The sequence below is a fragment of the Lissotriton helveticus genome, chromosome 10, assembly GCF_964261635.1.
Source record: "Lissotriton helveticus chromosome 10, aLisHel1.1, whole genome shotgun sequence".
Lineage (NCBI taxonomy): Eukaryota > Metazoa > Chordata > Amphibia > Caudata > Salamandridae > Lissotriton > Lissotriton helveticus.
The window spans coordinates 69,649,389-69,665,988 of NC_136071.1; the positions used below are offsets into that span (position 1 = coordinate 69,649,389).

General features: G+C 43.4%; 1 pseudogene across 1 annotated transcript in view; it reads right to left on the reverse strand.

Moving 5' to 3' along the window:
- The window catches only part of LOC144785899 (metalloproteinase inhibitor 1-like), a 111,601-nt pseudogene that overhangs the window by 73,407 nt on the left and 21,594 nt on the right, over nt 1-16,600 (reverse strand). The gene's annotated exons all lie outside the window — the stretch shown is intronic.

Here is a 16,600-nt window from a genome sequence, read left to right on the forward strand (position 1 = left end):
TCTCAAAACAATTGACATTGTGAACAACACTAACTTTCTAAAAAGGAAGAGCATTTTGATCCAGCAGCATGTGTATTAACTTTTATTGACATAAAACCAGATTATATTTTAGGAAAGTATGCAATTAGATAAAAGAAATACCACTGACTTGAGGCAGAAAAAAAGAAAGTGCAGAGTGCTTGTGGCGCGACATGACTAGCAGCAGAGGCAAAACTGTCTTTGCATATGTCCTTTAAGACATGGGGGGTGCATTCATTTTTCATAAAAGTGCCAGTGCAAGAGAAGGTGGGTGGGAAGGAGAGCATGCTGGGGCTCTGGACCCCAGCAGAATGGAGAAAGTGCATGAGTTGTGTTGAGACTGGGCCAATGTCACCCAGGTGTGACATTTTGGAGAGCTGATCGAATAAAGTCTGAGAATTTCCCCAGCCTGGCTGAGGTCATTGGTGTGTTATTGGAGGAACACAGATCCGAAGATTTTCAACAAGTTCTTATCCAAGTGGCTCAGAATAAGGAGACTAACAGACAGTGACAGTCATTCTCATTTATAATCTTTATTTTGGCTCAATAGAGCCATAAAAGATGCATAAAACCAACAATTACAACAAAAATCTATATAGAGAATTAAAAAGTGAGCTATCCATATCTTACAGATAACACGGATACAGGTTGGAAATCGTAACATTAAAAACATAGTTTAAATAGGCTAAAAAGGCATCTAGATATTAAAAAAACAGTTGAAAAACATTGCTCAAATCCATCTCATCCTTCAGATCCCAAATGGTAATAACACGTTGAGAACTAAAAATATATGTACACAAGTAGCAGCAACATTTTGTCACCAATTACATTAAAGTTGGTTTACTAATATCTTTAAAGCAGACCTGCTTTGTTACGTAGAAAACTCGCTGCTAATAGGAATCTACTCACACCAAAAACGATCACCTGCCTGTGTCGGCCTTGAGGATCCTTTCCACTTCTTTATATGAGCGCACACCTAAGTTGCGACAAACAGGTTTAATCCATCTTTTCCTAACTGCGTCATAAAATGGGCAAAAGAAAAGAATATGGGACTCACCTTCTTTTGTATTACTTTGGCACAGAGTACATAATTGACTGGACTTTTCTTTACAGGATCACCAAACAGACAGTGACAGTCACTGGAGGGTTTGGGGCAACAGCACAATAAGTGGAACCAGGATTCACAGCGGTAGTTACAAATTCTGCATCCTGCCTTGCCCAAGAGGCATTGAAGTCCATGATTGGTAGGTTGAGAAGCCTCATTTATCTGTTTTTCCTGCATGTTTGGGCTGTGAGGGCTTTATGAAAGTAAGGCTTGTGGGAGGCATCAAGTGCCGCGGAAGTGGGGAAGCGAAGGAGACTTTTAATGTCCAGTTCGAAGGACATATACTTGACCTGCACGCTTACTGCCCTTTTCCAGGCTGAAAACGGTATGTCCTGGTGGTGTAGATCGGTGGCCTCACATTTCAAGTTACTGAAAAGCATCTGCTAAATGCTCTTGCCATGGGGAGTCCCCCGCCTCAAAGATTATTTTGAGTTGTGCTATCAGTGTAGTCACATGGGCCTGTAGGTTTGTGATGTACTATTTTAATGGATCACCTTGACACTTGAGGTCCATTCTCCCGAGCCCCAGCTCCAGTATCAGCCTCGCTGTTCTGGTTTGCTGAGATTTTTTGTATGCTGAAATTGAGTGTTCTTACGCTGCATTTCTAATGCACCAGGAAAGGTTCAATGGTTGTAATTTCGAGCTGGAATCAGTTTTGTCTCAGGAAATTTAGCATTGGTTCAGCTGTTGGGCTTTGCAAGGGACTATACAGGCATTCCAGGCTGTGAATGACTCCCAGGCATTCTGTTTTAAGATGCTTTAGTTGGGCTGTAGGTTTAGCCCCTATGGTGAAGAGGCGCCCTAGATATTTGCAGTTTGCAGCTGTTGTTATCTGTAGAACCCTGAGCCCTGGGCTACTTTCCAAAGATGACAATTCTGGTCTTTCTCTGGTTCATCTGAAGTTTATTGGCCATGTTGAACCTATGAAGTGCATTAAGGGCTCTCTCTAGACCTATTTTTGTGTGGTCCATAATCGCGATACCATCTGCGTTCTGCAGAAATGGGAGGTGCGCCCTTCCCAGTCTTGGTATGACTAGACTGGCACCTTCTGCTGCTTTGCCGAGGTGGGCCGTGTAAAGATTGAAAAGGAGGGGGGCCAACACTCAGCCCTCATTGACACCATTGACACCATTGTTGGTAGGGACCTTTGCTGTTGCTGTGCTGTGGCCTGTTTTTACCCAGACTCAAGTACCCTGGTATAAATATATTATAGCTTTGAAGAGCAGAGGGAGGACCCACCCCCCATGCTGCTAGTTTTCCACACAACTTACCCCAGCCCACTCTAACAAAGCAGCAGAATAATGGTGGTTGTTTGCTCCTCGTGGCTCGATGCAATATGTACCCTAGTGTTATCACGTTGTCCATCGTGCAGCTTTCTGGCCTAAACATGGATTGGAGACATGGAGGAATAATTTTTTCTGGCGCCCAGCCCTCCAGCTCTTCCAATAAGATACATGCGTGTTATTTTGCTTACAGGTCTAGAAGGGCGATAAGCTGGTAGTTTGCCAGGTTTGAGCGATCTCCTTATTTGTAAATCGAGAAGAGAATTGACCCACTCCATATCAAAGTCATTGCAGTACAAAGGCGACTTAAATATTACAGTGAGTGTATCTGGCTAAAAGTCTTGTGCAGTTTCGAAGACTCAGACGGGGAGGCCCTTGGGACCCGGGACCCTGTCTCTCCTCATTTTACGTATGGTGGTGATGTCTGAGGCCTCTGTGAGAGGAGAGGGTGGTTGAGCATAACAGTCTGAAGCTGGAAGTGAGTGGATGGATGCTGTTTCTTTCGCCTGGTCGTCAGTATGTAAGAGTTGGGCGTGATTAATCCACTACCTTTTTTCAACACTGTTCTCCCTAGTCTAGATGACATTGCTGAGACTGTTTATGTGCTTTTAAAAGTGAAAGTGATTCTTCTCTTGTTGAATGGTAAAGATCTTTAGCTACTGATCTTTTTTTTTTTTACCATACATTCCTCCTGTAAGCTGCTCTGTATGCTGAAATTGTTTGGCCAGAGAAGTTTTTCTCACCTCATCCTTTGGATGTTATGGCCCATCCGAGGTCGTGCTTAGTTGTGACCAGTTCTGGTTTGGGGGGCGGTTGGGCAAGTGGGGAGTAGTTCACTTGCATGGCAGTGCAAAAGCCTGCGACAAGTTCCGCCCAGTGCAGTAAAGGTGTGATTGTGCTGGGTGACTCAATGGCTGCCTCTTTATTTGTGATCCACTTATTTAGTGTTTTGCCAAGATTGTCTTCCCATTTGATTCTGAGGAGAACCTTTTGCCATTCTTCCCCCCGTTGGATCCCCAAGTGGAAGTAGTTGAAGATAAGCCTTGAAGTCTAATTGCAATTTCGTCACAGTCATCTATTTGGAACGAACGTGAGTGTCAACGGTTCACTGATGAATATATAATTCATAGTGGCTCTGTTCCTAAAGGTAGGAGAACTTTGTAATTGCAGGTTATTAGCTTCTGTTAGCGATTGCGCTGAGACTAGCCTATGATTATTAACCCCTTCCACGCTCATGACGAGCTGGGCTCGTCATGCAGTAGCCTCCTCGCACGCTCATGACGAGCCCAGCTCGTCATAAACCAATGAGGATCACGAAATCCCAGCACAGCAGGGGAATTCCCATAGCATCCAAGAGGTTAATGAGGCTCTGAAATGATACGGCATCTGGGATTGGTCTGGTTAATTTACTGTGACTGTTAAGGGCCTTGGTATTGAAGCCTCGGTCATAATTGGCATGTGAGAGTCGCATTCATTACCAGCTCTTCAATTGAGGTTATTAGAGATTTTGTGGACAGTTTTTTCTGGTGCTGTGCAGGGTTAACATAACAGTTGATTACCAGCAAGCGAAGGGGTTGGTGGTCACACTTTAGACCTTTGATAAGCAAAGCTTGGTGTGTGTGTGTGTCTTTGTGAATTGGTGAATATTGCAGTGGCATCTAATTTTTGGTTGTGCTTGACAAAAATGGAGAGTCCTCCGGATGGTCAGACAAAGATGTTGCACTTTGTTACTGAAGTATGGAATTCATAATAGTCTGGGAGCATGGTTTTTCCAGTGGCCCAGGTCTCCTGAAAACATAGGATGTCATCTTTGAGAACATAGTCAAGAGCTGAGTTGTACCCAATGATTGTCTTGAGGCCTGCCACATTCCAGAAAATGATTGTTAGCTGCAGCTGGGATGATTACCTTGAGTCCAAGTATTGGTGATGTTACAGATGCCATTGGTGGAGACCCGGGCAGGAGGAGCTCACTGTACAAGTTTCTGGTCCACATTGGCATCCCGGGAACACACAACATTTTAAATGTGTTGTTCTTCTTAAGTTAAGCTTGATATTTGAAGACATGTTGAGTGCTATTTGTCCCTCGCAGAAGGGATTTGGCACCCTTCTTCAGGGTTTGGGCCTGGAGCACATGTGGATATTTGTCTGGGTGATTTTGTTCAATGTCTATCCCCTTTCTGCAAGCAGGGATGCTTCCTAAAGCATGACATCGTTATGTAATTGTTGGCATAGGCCTTCCAGCGTTGAATCGTCATGGGAATCGCTAGGGAGTTTTGGTAACCTGACCCAGACAAGATTGTCTGAGCTGATGTGGGCAAATGGTGGTATTTTTTTTAATAAGCAAAGAATGTTGCCCCTGTTTAAGATGTTGTGTCGATCTTTAATGTGGTATGTAGGTTTAGCACTATCTCCAGGGCACCTATACCCGCTTTTGTGGTGACTGATTCCAGTGCTCAGGTCCGGTTTACTGGGGTTGGGGGCAACATTAGTTGGATAGGTGCCCTTGGTGTCTGCTTTTAAGGGCATATTTTGAGTGCGGCCGAGGAATGGCAAATAAATGGGCTGTCTGTGTAGGAAAGTGGTTGCATTAATGGGGGACCGGCTTGGTACTAGCCTGCTGACATTTGTGCTTGACTCATTGGTTAAAGCAGCTTGGGTGCTAGAATACATCCTCTCCTTGTTTTTCAGATCGGGAGAAGGAGTCATAGGGACTAAACTTACTGTGACAATGTCCTTCTTTTCCTTGTTTATCTTTGAGGGTGGAGGTGTCTTTTTACTGCAAAATATGTTGTGCTGTTAGTGACCTGATAGTGAATATAGGATACAGCTGAATGGGGTCATTTTCTGCTGGTAGATGCCAATTTTCAGTAGTTAACAGAGACACCACTCCTTTGACCTTTGGGGCCCTTTTTGTGCTGTGATGGACTGGGAAGAGCATCCTTCTTGTACCCTCAAATTGGATGAGTGCTAGTACTAGGACTACAGTCTGTGGTAGTAGGTGGGTGATTTTGTGTGGGGGGGATGAGATTGGGGTACCCAGATTTGACTGAGGACTGTCTATTAAATTTATTATTGGAATGAAAAGTGATGCTTCTAGGTCTTCGGATATTTGCGGCAGTGTTCTGAGGGCCTGCTAGCTACAGGTTCAATTTAGACCTATGGGGGAGTGGCCAATGTGTCAATAATGGCTTCAATTGAACAGGAACATGGCCCATTCTTTAGACAGCCTTGGACTTTGTTTCCGATAAGATGTTGGCACTCAGGTCTGCAAAGCACTATGCATCTGTAAATCCATTTTGGTGGACTGTCATATCAGTGCTCTGGTCATGGAGTTTTGTGTAGCACTGATGGAAGTCAGTTACAGGTCCACCGTCCCATTGATGTCTTAGGTATTGTGAGATGATTGTCTTGTTGCGTCTGGAGTTTTAAACAGCTTCGTTGTGAGCTCCAGCGTTTTTTCTATCTTGAATTCCAGATTGTGGTAGAAAAGTGTGGAGAGATCTCCCAGATCATGATTATATTCAGCTACAGTGGTCATACTTGTGCTTGCTCTTCTTGGGTCAGGAGTGGTGGCCTGAGATGAGGCCTGAATGGGGCCAGCTTGATTTGATTTGTGCAGTGATTATTTCAATGAGTTTTGGTGACGCTGTGGGGTCTAGCGTATTTTTGGTGTTGTGTGTTCCTGCTCCAAAGATTCTAAGACCGCAGAGTTGGAGAATATGTTAGAAGAGTGCCAGGAGATATTATAAGTATTTCCTGGTGCCCTGCACAGCCTTGGGCAGGATGAAGACCTGTGTTTTCTGGTTGGAACACTATGACTGCTTGGAGCAAGGGGCTTTTTTAAGTAGTCCTTAAGCAGCGCTACCTCTTTGCCACCTATGTTACTTGAGGAGCTTGCAGCTTGTGCATCACCATGAGTGTGTGTGGCCTGGAAATACTGTGTTATAAAGCCTGTTGATGAGTCCCTAAGGGGGATATTGGAGGCTGGGTTTCCATTGCTCACTGTACCCTAACTAATGGTGGTCACAATGTTTATTCAGGTAAAATAAATTGGCAACTTTAATGATTTTTGCACCTCAAAAACATATTAATTGTTTTACTTCTATAAGTGACCTATAACAAAATTTCCGACAAAAATCTTCCAACAAATAAAGTATCAACTAAAAGTTAATTGATAAGTTTTATTTTCAGCCACATGGGTGACAAATCGTCACCTCAGGTTGCTGAGCTTTCTTCTTGGGAAATTAATTCTTGTGAATCTGACCAATTCTATTTTTCCGTTTTTTCAGCACATCACATTTTATTCTAAGAAAGTGTGGATTGTTTTGAGGAACCCGCATGTGATCTAATTGCGTATATAGCAATAGAAGGTATTTGGATCGAAGTAGAACTCGGTGGAACAGTTGGAGCATAGATGATTTTTTAAGCAGAACTCTAAATATGGGACCATGACACTATGCCAAAGCCCTGAGTACTGGGGATCTGGATCAATGATGCTTGCATGCACCATCAAAACTGTGTTGTTGCTTTACCAAGAGCCAAGCCCCAGTTACTTACTGGCGATCTTCATGACTGTGAGTCCAATTTTCCTTGTCATGTCACGGTCTTTAGGTTTTCCTTTTCTGACATGTCATTAGACAATTCAACCCCTCCGATTTGTATCCTTTTATGATACAAGTCCTTTCTATTCAGGGGACAGCCTTAGTGTTAATTAACTTATTTGTGTTGGCCTTATGACTCTGTGCACTTTACCACTTCTAACCAGTGCATGTTTACAGCTAAAGTGCTTTTGCTTCCTCCTATTAAACATGATTAAATTGGCTTATATCCAATTGCCATATTTAATTTACCTGCAAGTTCCTTGTAGAGTGGTATACCATATGCCCAGGGCTTGTAATTTAAATGTTACTAGTGGGTCTGAAGCACATATTGTACAACCCGGATGTATGACGTTATAACGCATACTATTACTCCGCATACCATTACAACGCGACTTTTACTCCGCATACCGTTACAACGCATAGCGCCTTGGGGCGCTGGATAGTGGTAAGTATAATTTTCTATTCCAACACCAGTCCCCGTGGACACTAGGGAAGGTGTTGGATAGAAAATTAAACTTATTCCCTATCCTACAGCGCCCCCCAGCGCAATGCGTTGTAATGGTATGCGGAGTAAAAGTCGCGTTGTAATGGTAGTGCGGAGTAAAAAATGCGTTGTAACAGGTGTATACCGTACAACCCACTTAAGTAACACTTTAAATGCTCTCCCAGGCCTGCCATTGGAGCCTCTGGTCTCTCTGTCATGGCTTAGTGCTGGGATGCTTCCGGGTAACTACGCGCTCTATAAATCCACATTCATTCATTCATCCATTCATTCAATGCATTGTTAAATTGGCATGTGGACCTGGCATTTAAACCCCCTTGCCAAGCCTTGAACTCCCCTTTCATTACATATACATCACCCCTAAGGTAGATCCTAGATAGCCCATATGGCAGGGTGCTGTGTAATTAAAAGGTTGTACATGTACTTTTAAGATGTACATGTCCTTGTAGTGGAAAACTCCTAAATTTCTTTTCTCTACTGTGAAGCCTACCCCTCCTATACGATAACTTGAGACAATATTATTTTTAATACGTTGTAATTTCCCATTAGGAGCAGGTAGATATGTCATGTTAGGTGTCTATGAAATTGTAACAATAAACTCTTTTTAATGGTAAAATCTGATTTTTCATTACAATTTTGAAAATGACAGTTTTAGAAAGTTAAAGCATACAGGTGCCTCCATTCGTGCACCACGCTGCTGCACTGCTAGTGAAAGCGAAGCATCAGAGTAAACCATGTCATCCATTTTAAACCAATTTAATCCGCAGTAACCCATCCAGTACACTTCATTTTCATCCGTTTCTGTATATCTTAGTATAATCACTCCAGAGACAGCAGTATTGACCAGAATACTTTATTTGTGCATTTTCAAATGCCTTCGGTTGCCTATCCAGGCTTGTACATTGGCACGTGCAGTCAATCAAATTTCGATACGGAAAATTATAATAACCCAATGCATTTCAAACTATGTTCTTCGTCAGGGGCTAGCTGAAATAAAATCAGAAACAGCTCTTTAACCAACCACTAAAACACGAATATTTTGAGTATCAAAGGTTTTATCAACACTTGCATTTCTCCAGATTTTACCACTTTAAATTAACCGTACTGTTTATCTCATCCCCATTGCTGTGAAGAAAATATATAAAGAAATATCAAAAGTATACCACCAACCCTTCCAAATCTTGTCCACTACCTGAAAATAACCGTTCCCTTTACCTTAAAGAAGCCAAGTCTTTTAATACCGCGCTGCTGAGTACGAGATCAAACACCAAGTCGGTTTTAACTGGCTTACACACCTGTGCCTAATCCCATTTCAAAATTAAACAACCCTTCCCTCAAAACCTGCTTACGCGTGCGCATTTGTTAAAACAAAATCCTACTGGTCCCATAATGCATTTTGCCCATTGTCGAAAACACAAAAACTACCCTCACTGTTCCCCCATATTTTAAACCGATCAGTACCCCTAACAGTGTACATGAAAATCATACATGACATGAATCAAACTATACATGCTGTGACCAACACGATATTGCAATGATTCAATGTGCTAATAATTCAAAGAGTGTCCAAAGAAAACGTTCTGCTGTGACCAACACAATATTACAATGATTCAATATGCTAATCATTCAAAGAGTGTCCAAAGAAAACGTTCTGCTATTTATCCAAATGCAAGTTCATGCGAACAGAGACAGCTCCCATGCTTTTAGGTCCATTAACGTTCTGTTTCCTCCGTGAAACATTCGAAATTATAGCTGTTTCACTGTCTCCGGGATGATGCTTTTAAAGTGCTCGAATAATTTTTTGTCATCTTTGTAAACCTTTGGGGTGCATGCTCGTTGTTGTGATGATTAATGAAATTGCAAAGCAAGAAGAATGATAACGGCTGCACACCTTCCTTTATGCCTTTAAGTTTTGCTGGGAATGCCAAGAGTATTTTGCGTGCAAAACAGCGCTGTGTATCATTCCACCACAGCATATCGAAGATAAAGCATACAGGTGCCTCCATTCATGCACCTGCTAGTAAAAGCAAAGCATCAGAGTAAACCATGTCATCCATTTTAAACCAATTTAATCCGCAGTAAACCATCCAGTACACTTCATTTTCATCCGTTTCTGTATATCTTATTATAATCACTCCGGAGACAGCAGTATTGACCAGAATACTTTATTTGTGCATTTTCAAATGTCTTCTGTTGCCTATCCAGGCTTGTACATTGGCACGTGCAGTCAATCAAATTTCGATACGGACAATTATAATAACCCAATGCATTTTGAACTATGTTCTTCGTCAGGGTTTAGCTATAAAAAATCAGAAACAGCTCTTTAACTAACCACTAACACAGTTTTAGAAAGTTGGCATTTTCCTGCCCTTTGTTCCTGCAGTCTGTCTTGGGTCACATGACTGAGTGTAGCTGACAGAACTTTGTGAATTCCTCCCAGACAGTCACACAATAGAGGGATTGGGTGCGCCTCAATGGGCCATCTGCTGAAAGGATGGGGGGGCGGAGCTGAGCCCAGCCCCATTTACAGCTGGGTTGAGTGTGCTCTGTCTCCACAGAAAGGGACTAATGACCCCACATTGTCACTGCAGCCAGCTTGGAGCCAAGTATGGGTAGTCAGGAAATTCCATGCAATCCAAAGCCACTGTCTAGAAGCTTATCCCACCTTCCACATCCAGAGCACCAGAGTATAAAAATACGACCTTCAGACCCACTCTTCTGTTCACTCCTGAATCTGCAGGAGGACTCAAAGAGGACTGCCTGCTGCTGAGACCTGGTGTGCACGGTACAAGACTGCTGCTGCACAAAGAAGGACTGCTTTGCTGTCTGGAGCCTGACTTGAACTATCAGAGGCCAGCCCTGCATCTTCACCTGAACCCAGGACTACCAGAGCGACTCCAAGAGCTAGTTTTCTGGCCTCCTGTTCGAAGCCACAAGGACACAAAAGACTCCCACCATTTTGAAACTGTACCTAGACCCAGCCTGAATTTTGGCCAATAACTGCTTGAGAAGCAGGAGGAGACCAAGACCAACCTACTTGCCTATCCACCAAAGGTGCATCACTGGTTGTATTGACTATGCGACTTCTCCTACTACGTTCTTCTCTGCAGCCGCAAATTTGTTTCAGCAGTCCTTCACAAAAGGGGTAACCAACCTTGGGGAACTATCTTAGGCTACAACCCTCTGTCTCATCACACTGGAGATTGTTGACTTCCATTTCTGAGAGCAAAGGCCTGCTTACAAGTTTGGCGGTCCCTGCGCTGTACCGCCGCAGCAGCAGTACCAAGAGGACCACCGAGTCGGCGGTCTCCTACCTGCCATATTAGGTTGTCACTGCTGGCCCAATGGCGGTGTTACTGACAGCAATGAATATTTTTTCAGTTGTGTCAATGCACAAGTGTCAAATGTACACATATGCATGGCTTGTGATAAAATACCAAGTACGAGCACTTTCCCACTGCTGGAGTACGAACCATATCTGCCCAGTCCAATCGATGGGTGAAAAGATGCAAAACAGACTTACCTGGATTTCGGTGCTACAGGGTCGTTTTCTACGGGGTCAAGTTGCTGCTGTGAAAGGGTGTCTTGGAGGAAGAAATCCATGAAGAAGACTGAAGGGAAGATGAGAAAATGGGTGAGTATGCACTCAAATCCTTCAATTCCGCTGACTCAAAGCAGGCAGTTCAATCGCCAGGGTCAGCTCGACGGAAAGGCAATTCGTATGTCCGACAGCGGTCCCTTTTTCTGTATCCCCCCCCATGACAGCTGCTGTTCCCCTACCTCCTTCCCGGAATCTGCGATTGGCTGGAAGTGTAAGCAGATTTCCGGCGGTCTTTCCTACAGCAGACTGCTGACGTAATATGGCGGTTGGACTGCCAATGGTGAAGCGGTGATTCCAACGCTGTTTCAATGGCAGTTACCATAACCACCAAACTCATAATTAGTCCCCAGGCCCTAACATTGAAATCATCACTGCAACTTCAACCCAAGACTATCCAATGATGATGCTCCCTCCTTGGACTCCTCCTGCAGCCTTTCCCCGCTGAACTTTATCTTCTCAGACACTTTTTCACAAAATTCGTTCTAAGTCCAAAGGTAAGCGCTGACCATGCCCAAGCCACTTATTGTATCCAAACCATGCTCCATCGCTGTCGGCCATATTTTTTGATTTTGACCCAGTCTTGCATGACTAAATGTTTGATGTTTGGTGCTTTGATCTTTTAGGTGCTAGTTTTTACTAAAAAAACTTCAAATGCATTACTCCGGTTCCACTGAATGGATTTTTGTTGTTTTTGTGTCAAATAATTGATCACAATTTACTAAAGTAGTTTTTGATTTTTCTTGTGATATGTTTTCACGTTATTACTGTTTTGTGCACAATATACATACTTTACCCCTGGCCTCTAAGTTAAGTCTAACTGCTTTTGTGCCCAGATACCCCAGAGTTAAGCACAAGTTAATGTATTGATTTTTTGTGGTTCACCCTGCAAGGGATTGTGGCTGTAGCTTCACCAGGGTTCACAACACATTCAACCAACAACCCAATTTCTCACATACAGTTACTAAAAATTCAAATATGGTATAATTAAGGGCAAATATTGCTTTTCGTCCTCAATAAAATAATAACATTTTGTTTGGGGGAGTCAAGTGACACGCAGATGTTTTCAAGCAAATTGATGGCACTTCCAAAGGGATGGAGAAAGCTCGAGTTGTAATAAGCACTGCTCTCTGGATCCCTAATCTGTATGATTTGTGTAATCAAACAGCACTGAGGTATAATGCTATGTATGTGCAGTTCGACTAGGTGTTGCCAGGGATTGCAAGACTTGTTTCGTTTCCAATACCCTGCCCTTTCAAAGAGATTCTCAGTTATGACATAAATAAGAATCTATTTTGAAGGGCCAGCATAAAAAGAGGAAAGTAAATGAAGTGTAGCTATTTCACGAGCCTTATCAGAGCCTAGTTTTTTTTAACCAAATATTCGTGAGAAGGTCTTGTAAAGTGCACCATTTGCCTTCTTATTTTAAACTTTATTGGGTGGAGATCTCCACTGCAGGATCGAACTGCAGGAAGTAAGATCCGTGCTTACCTTGTGCAGATCCAGGGCAGGGGTCACGCCCTACTGCTACCAGTAACCATCAGCTGGCACTGGGCATAGCTCACCTTGGAAAAATTCCAGCAGGTGATTGAACTTTTAAACTTTTTCCATTGTGTGATGCGCGAGCAAAGTAAAGATTTGCTTCACCCCAGCTGCCACAGTATGTCACACTCTAACTGCTAAATACCCATTGCTTCTCTTCCGGGACAGGGATATTTCCCTAAACCCTCTTAAGCTACATCTCACCTCACTTGGAGGCCCTGTGAACATCTAGGAGCTAATCAGCTGTCGGTCTTTTCATAGGAACTATTCCCTAATTTCAAAGTGGGCGCTTTGTCTTCGGAAGGATGAAAGGCAGAGCCAGAGCAAATGGGATAGAATCGTATGATTTGGTGGTCATTGGTTGATGGTAGCAGCCAATGTTGACCTCACTGAATCTGTATATTTGTGTTGCTTTGCCCCCCTCGATTTTCTCGAGCCCTGTGTGCGGATTTTGCCAAATCGGATCTCTGTAAAAACGAAACATTACCTGCTGCCTGACCTGTTCCACCTTTCCCCAAACAGTGCCCTTTCAATAGTCTCCTTGGAAACAGCCACTTCAGAAACATACAGGTTGTGAGTGGTAACCATGGGTAACAGCTGCTACCGCTGGCTAGCCCTTTACTGCCCAACCGCCCTAGCTTGCTGCCCGGTCTTATGGACAGGGAAGAAGTGGCGAGAACCTTCCATAGTTGTTCTTCCAGCCCCATCGCTCAAGTAGAGGTTGCACAAGGACTAAGGGTGGGGAAGGTGCTCACCCCTATGACGTCAGCAATGGTCTAAGGTTGAGTGACTGTGGTATCTCTTTCAATACCGCTGGCATTTTGAATTGATGTCTATGTTCAAGGAACCGGTTAAAATGCAATATTGGCCCCTTGCAACCAAACTCTGAGACAAAGTGACCGTACTAGCGCGCTCGTTTTTTGCCCTGAAAAAGAACACAGATATGCAAAACATCCAATTAATTAAGAGTTCAAAAACGAAAATAAACATTAAATAAAGCTTACATAGCGCATGTGTGATGACCAAGGACCCGATGTAACGTTGCTATTTTTCCATTTCCAACAGAATGTTACCAAAATCTTTTGCTTTTCTGCTAACTTTGAGGTGCACCTACTTCAAGGAACCCCAACAAAACTGAAATCTGGTTACCTTCAGTCACTACGGGTGCCTCCTGGGACAATTGAGTTAGGAAAATGACCACTTGTCACCCTGACCTGCATGCACTCCGCCATTGAGCATTTCTCAACATGAGGCTGACAGGTGCATGTTTCTACTAGGCTGGGATTAAGCCTGATGACAAACTGAAGTCTGCCTGTGTGTGCTGCTACTGCTGATTTTAATTCCTGCAAAGAAGCCACCAACCAGCCAATGGGGTCCAAAGCCACTGTCTCGGAGCAACAAAACACTTTTACTATCACACACTGTAGACTGGAGGAGGGTGCCCTAGAAGCATCTCTGTAAGTGCAATTAAGCTGATTAGTGACTGAGTCCTGCTTTCATTGCCTGTCAATCAATCAATCAATCAGGTTACTTGTAAAGTGCGACTACTCATCCATAAGGGTCTCAAGGCGCTAAGTGGGGGGGGGGGGACAGATTGTATGCCGAAAGCTCTGTGGTTCAGTCGAAGATCCAGATCTTAAGGTCCTTCCTGAATTGAGGCAGTGACAGTGAGGTGGAGTGGTGTGGTGAATGAGCCACTTTAGTGGTCTGATGATCTGTGATGACCCTCGATCACCACCATTGTGTACTGATTTTAGTGTGCTATGTTACTTTAGCCTTAATGTAGGATGGTCTTGCATTAGAAAAATCTTGCCAAAGAATAGAAGGTGTGGGATGTCGAGGTGCAGAGTTGTTGGTGATGGTGCACACATGTGCTCCATAGTGGATACTGAGGGATTAAGTGCATAGTGTTATTTGAGTTAGGTGAATTATGACTTTAGCCTATTGGCTTTGACGTGGTCTAATATTATTCTGCTTTCCAAGTAGTAGAGGCCTATGCTTGAGCAACTCCATATTCTTAACTGCAGCCATCTTCTGAGCCTCTGTAGGTGAGAGGTGATATTTGAGATTACATGTGTTGTTCACCAGCAGTGAACCAGAGCAGACCAGTTCTTATCAGGAGGAATGTGCCTTCTTCGCATTGGCGCCATAACAAAAGCTTGGCCAGCTGCTGTTGGGTGCTTGGTGTGGAAAAGTACAGGAATCTTGTGAGAAAGGTAGGCGGGTTCTTCCAGAAGCTTCGATGGAGGATAGAGTTCTATATTAGAGAAAGGGGGTCCGAGAGAGATGCAGAGAGAGTTTCTGAGAGGCAGAGAGCTTCTGAGATGCTGAGAGATGCTGAGATGCTGAGCTGAGATGCTGGTCTGGTGTTTTGGCGGTCTGATGATACATCACGTTGCAGACGTGCAGTCGTGTGTGTGCAACAGAGAGTCCGGACACAACCACAGAGAGAGGGAAAGAGAGACGGACCCTTCTTCAGATGAAAAGATGCCTAAGATTATGGTGAGGTGTTCTATGTATATATAATTTTATCTAACTATGCTTTTATTTTCAGGCTCTATGTATATCTATGTGCTGATGATTGCTGCTAATGTTTACTGTGATGTTTAGTTATTTCTTTCTTTTGTCATCCTATTATCATGTAATAAAGAAACCCTAGAGCATATAATTTGTTTGCATTCCTTGTGAGGGAAGGTTGAGACCCTTTTTTACCAAGTACTTATAGAGGGATGGGCGATTCCCCTCTAATGGGTAATTGTTGATACGGAAGGGAAAGTGCCTCCCATCAGGGATGTCTAAATTACATTGCCAGGAGGAGCATGCGTTGTTTACCCTCTCGGAAAGGGAGGTGTTGTGACTTGTTGTTATTTGCGAGCTCCTCAGCAATGGTCTTATATGTTGTCAGTGTTTATTCCTTTCTTGGGTAAGTATTGTGAAATGTGGTGTCTTTCTGGAACTGAGAAAGGATGTGGTAAGTAATGACCTGGTGACTGACAGAAGCACCAAAACATACGGAGAAATTTGTCATTACAAGAGGGAGGGTGTTCCAGGTTTGTGCTATGAGGTAGGAGATGGATCTTCCTCTGGCTGTGGTCTTGCGGAAACGTGGAATGGTAGACAGGGCCAGTTGGGCAGAGCGTTGATCTCTGGTGGGTGGGTAGAATGGGAGGCACGGGTTAAGGTACACAGGTCCCACGCCATGCAGAGTTTTTCAGGAGTGTGTGAGAAGCTTGAAGGGGTTGACTCAGAGCCGGTGTGGGTCTCTCAGGTGGCTTGTGATGTGGCTGCAGTGGGGGATGTTGAGTATGAGGCTGACAGAGGCGTTCAAAATGTTCTGCAGTTTCTTAAGGAGTTTTTGGGAGGTGCTTGAGGGCTTTTTGGGTACACACATCAATTTCCCACTAAGGTCAGAAGCTATCAGACTTCCTTGATCAACAAGGTCTATCTTTTTTGGATGTGGAGCTATTGATCAATTCTCACCAGCACCTAAAGGTCACATAAATTCTTAGAATTTGAAAACCCTAACCCCAAACTGAGAGACAGAGCAGATCTCCAAGCGAAAAACTCAGAACTCTGACAATGAGAATATTCATATTACTAAATTAATGTATTGTTTCCTTAAGTTTGCATTTATTGTGTGGTGTAATTTTGCAAATGACCAGGATCAATCAGTTAGGGACATTGGGCCACATGTATCAAATAAGCATTTTGCGATACCAAATAGTGATTTTCACCGAATCCCTATTAGGTAATAGCAAAATGCTATGTATGTAAGGAATTGACAAAGATTTTGCGATTGCTTAATATTAGCTAATAGTGATTTGGTAAATAGCGAATTGCTATAAGGTAATATTACTCCATTCGTACCTATTGGCCACAAGGTCCATAGGTGTGAATGGTTTTGCATTAGCTAAATTGTGATTACCAAATTGGCAATATAAAATTAGGTAA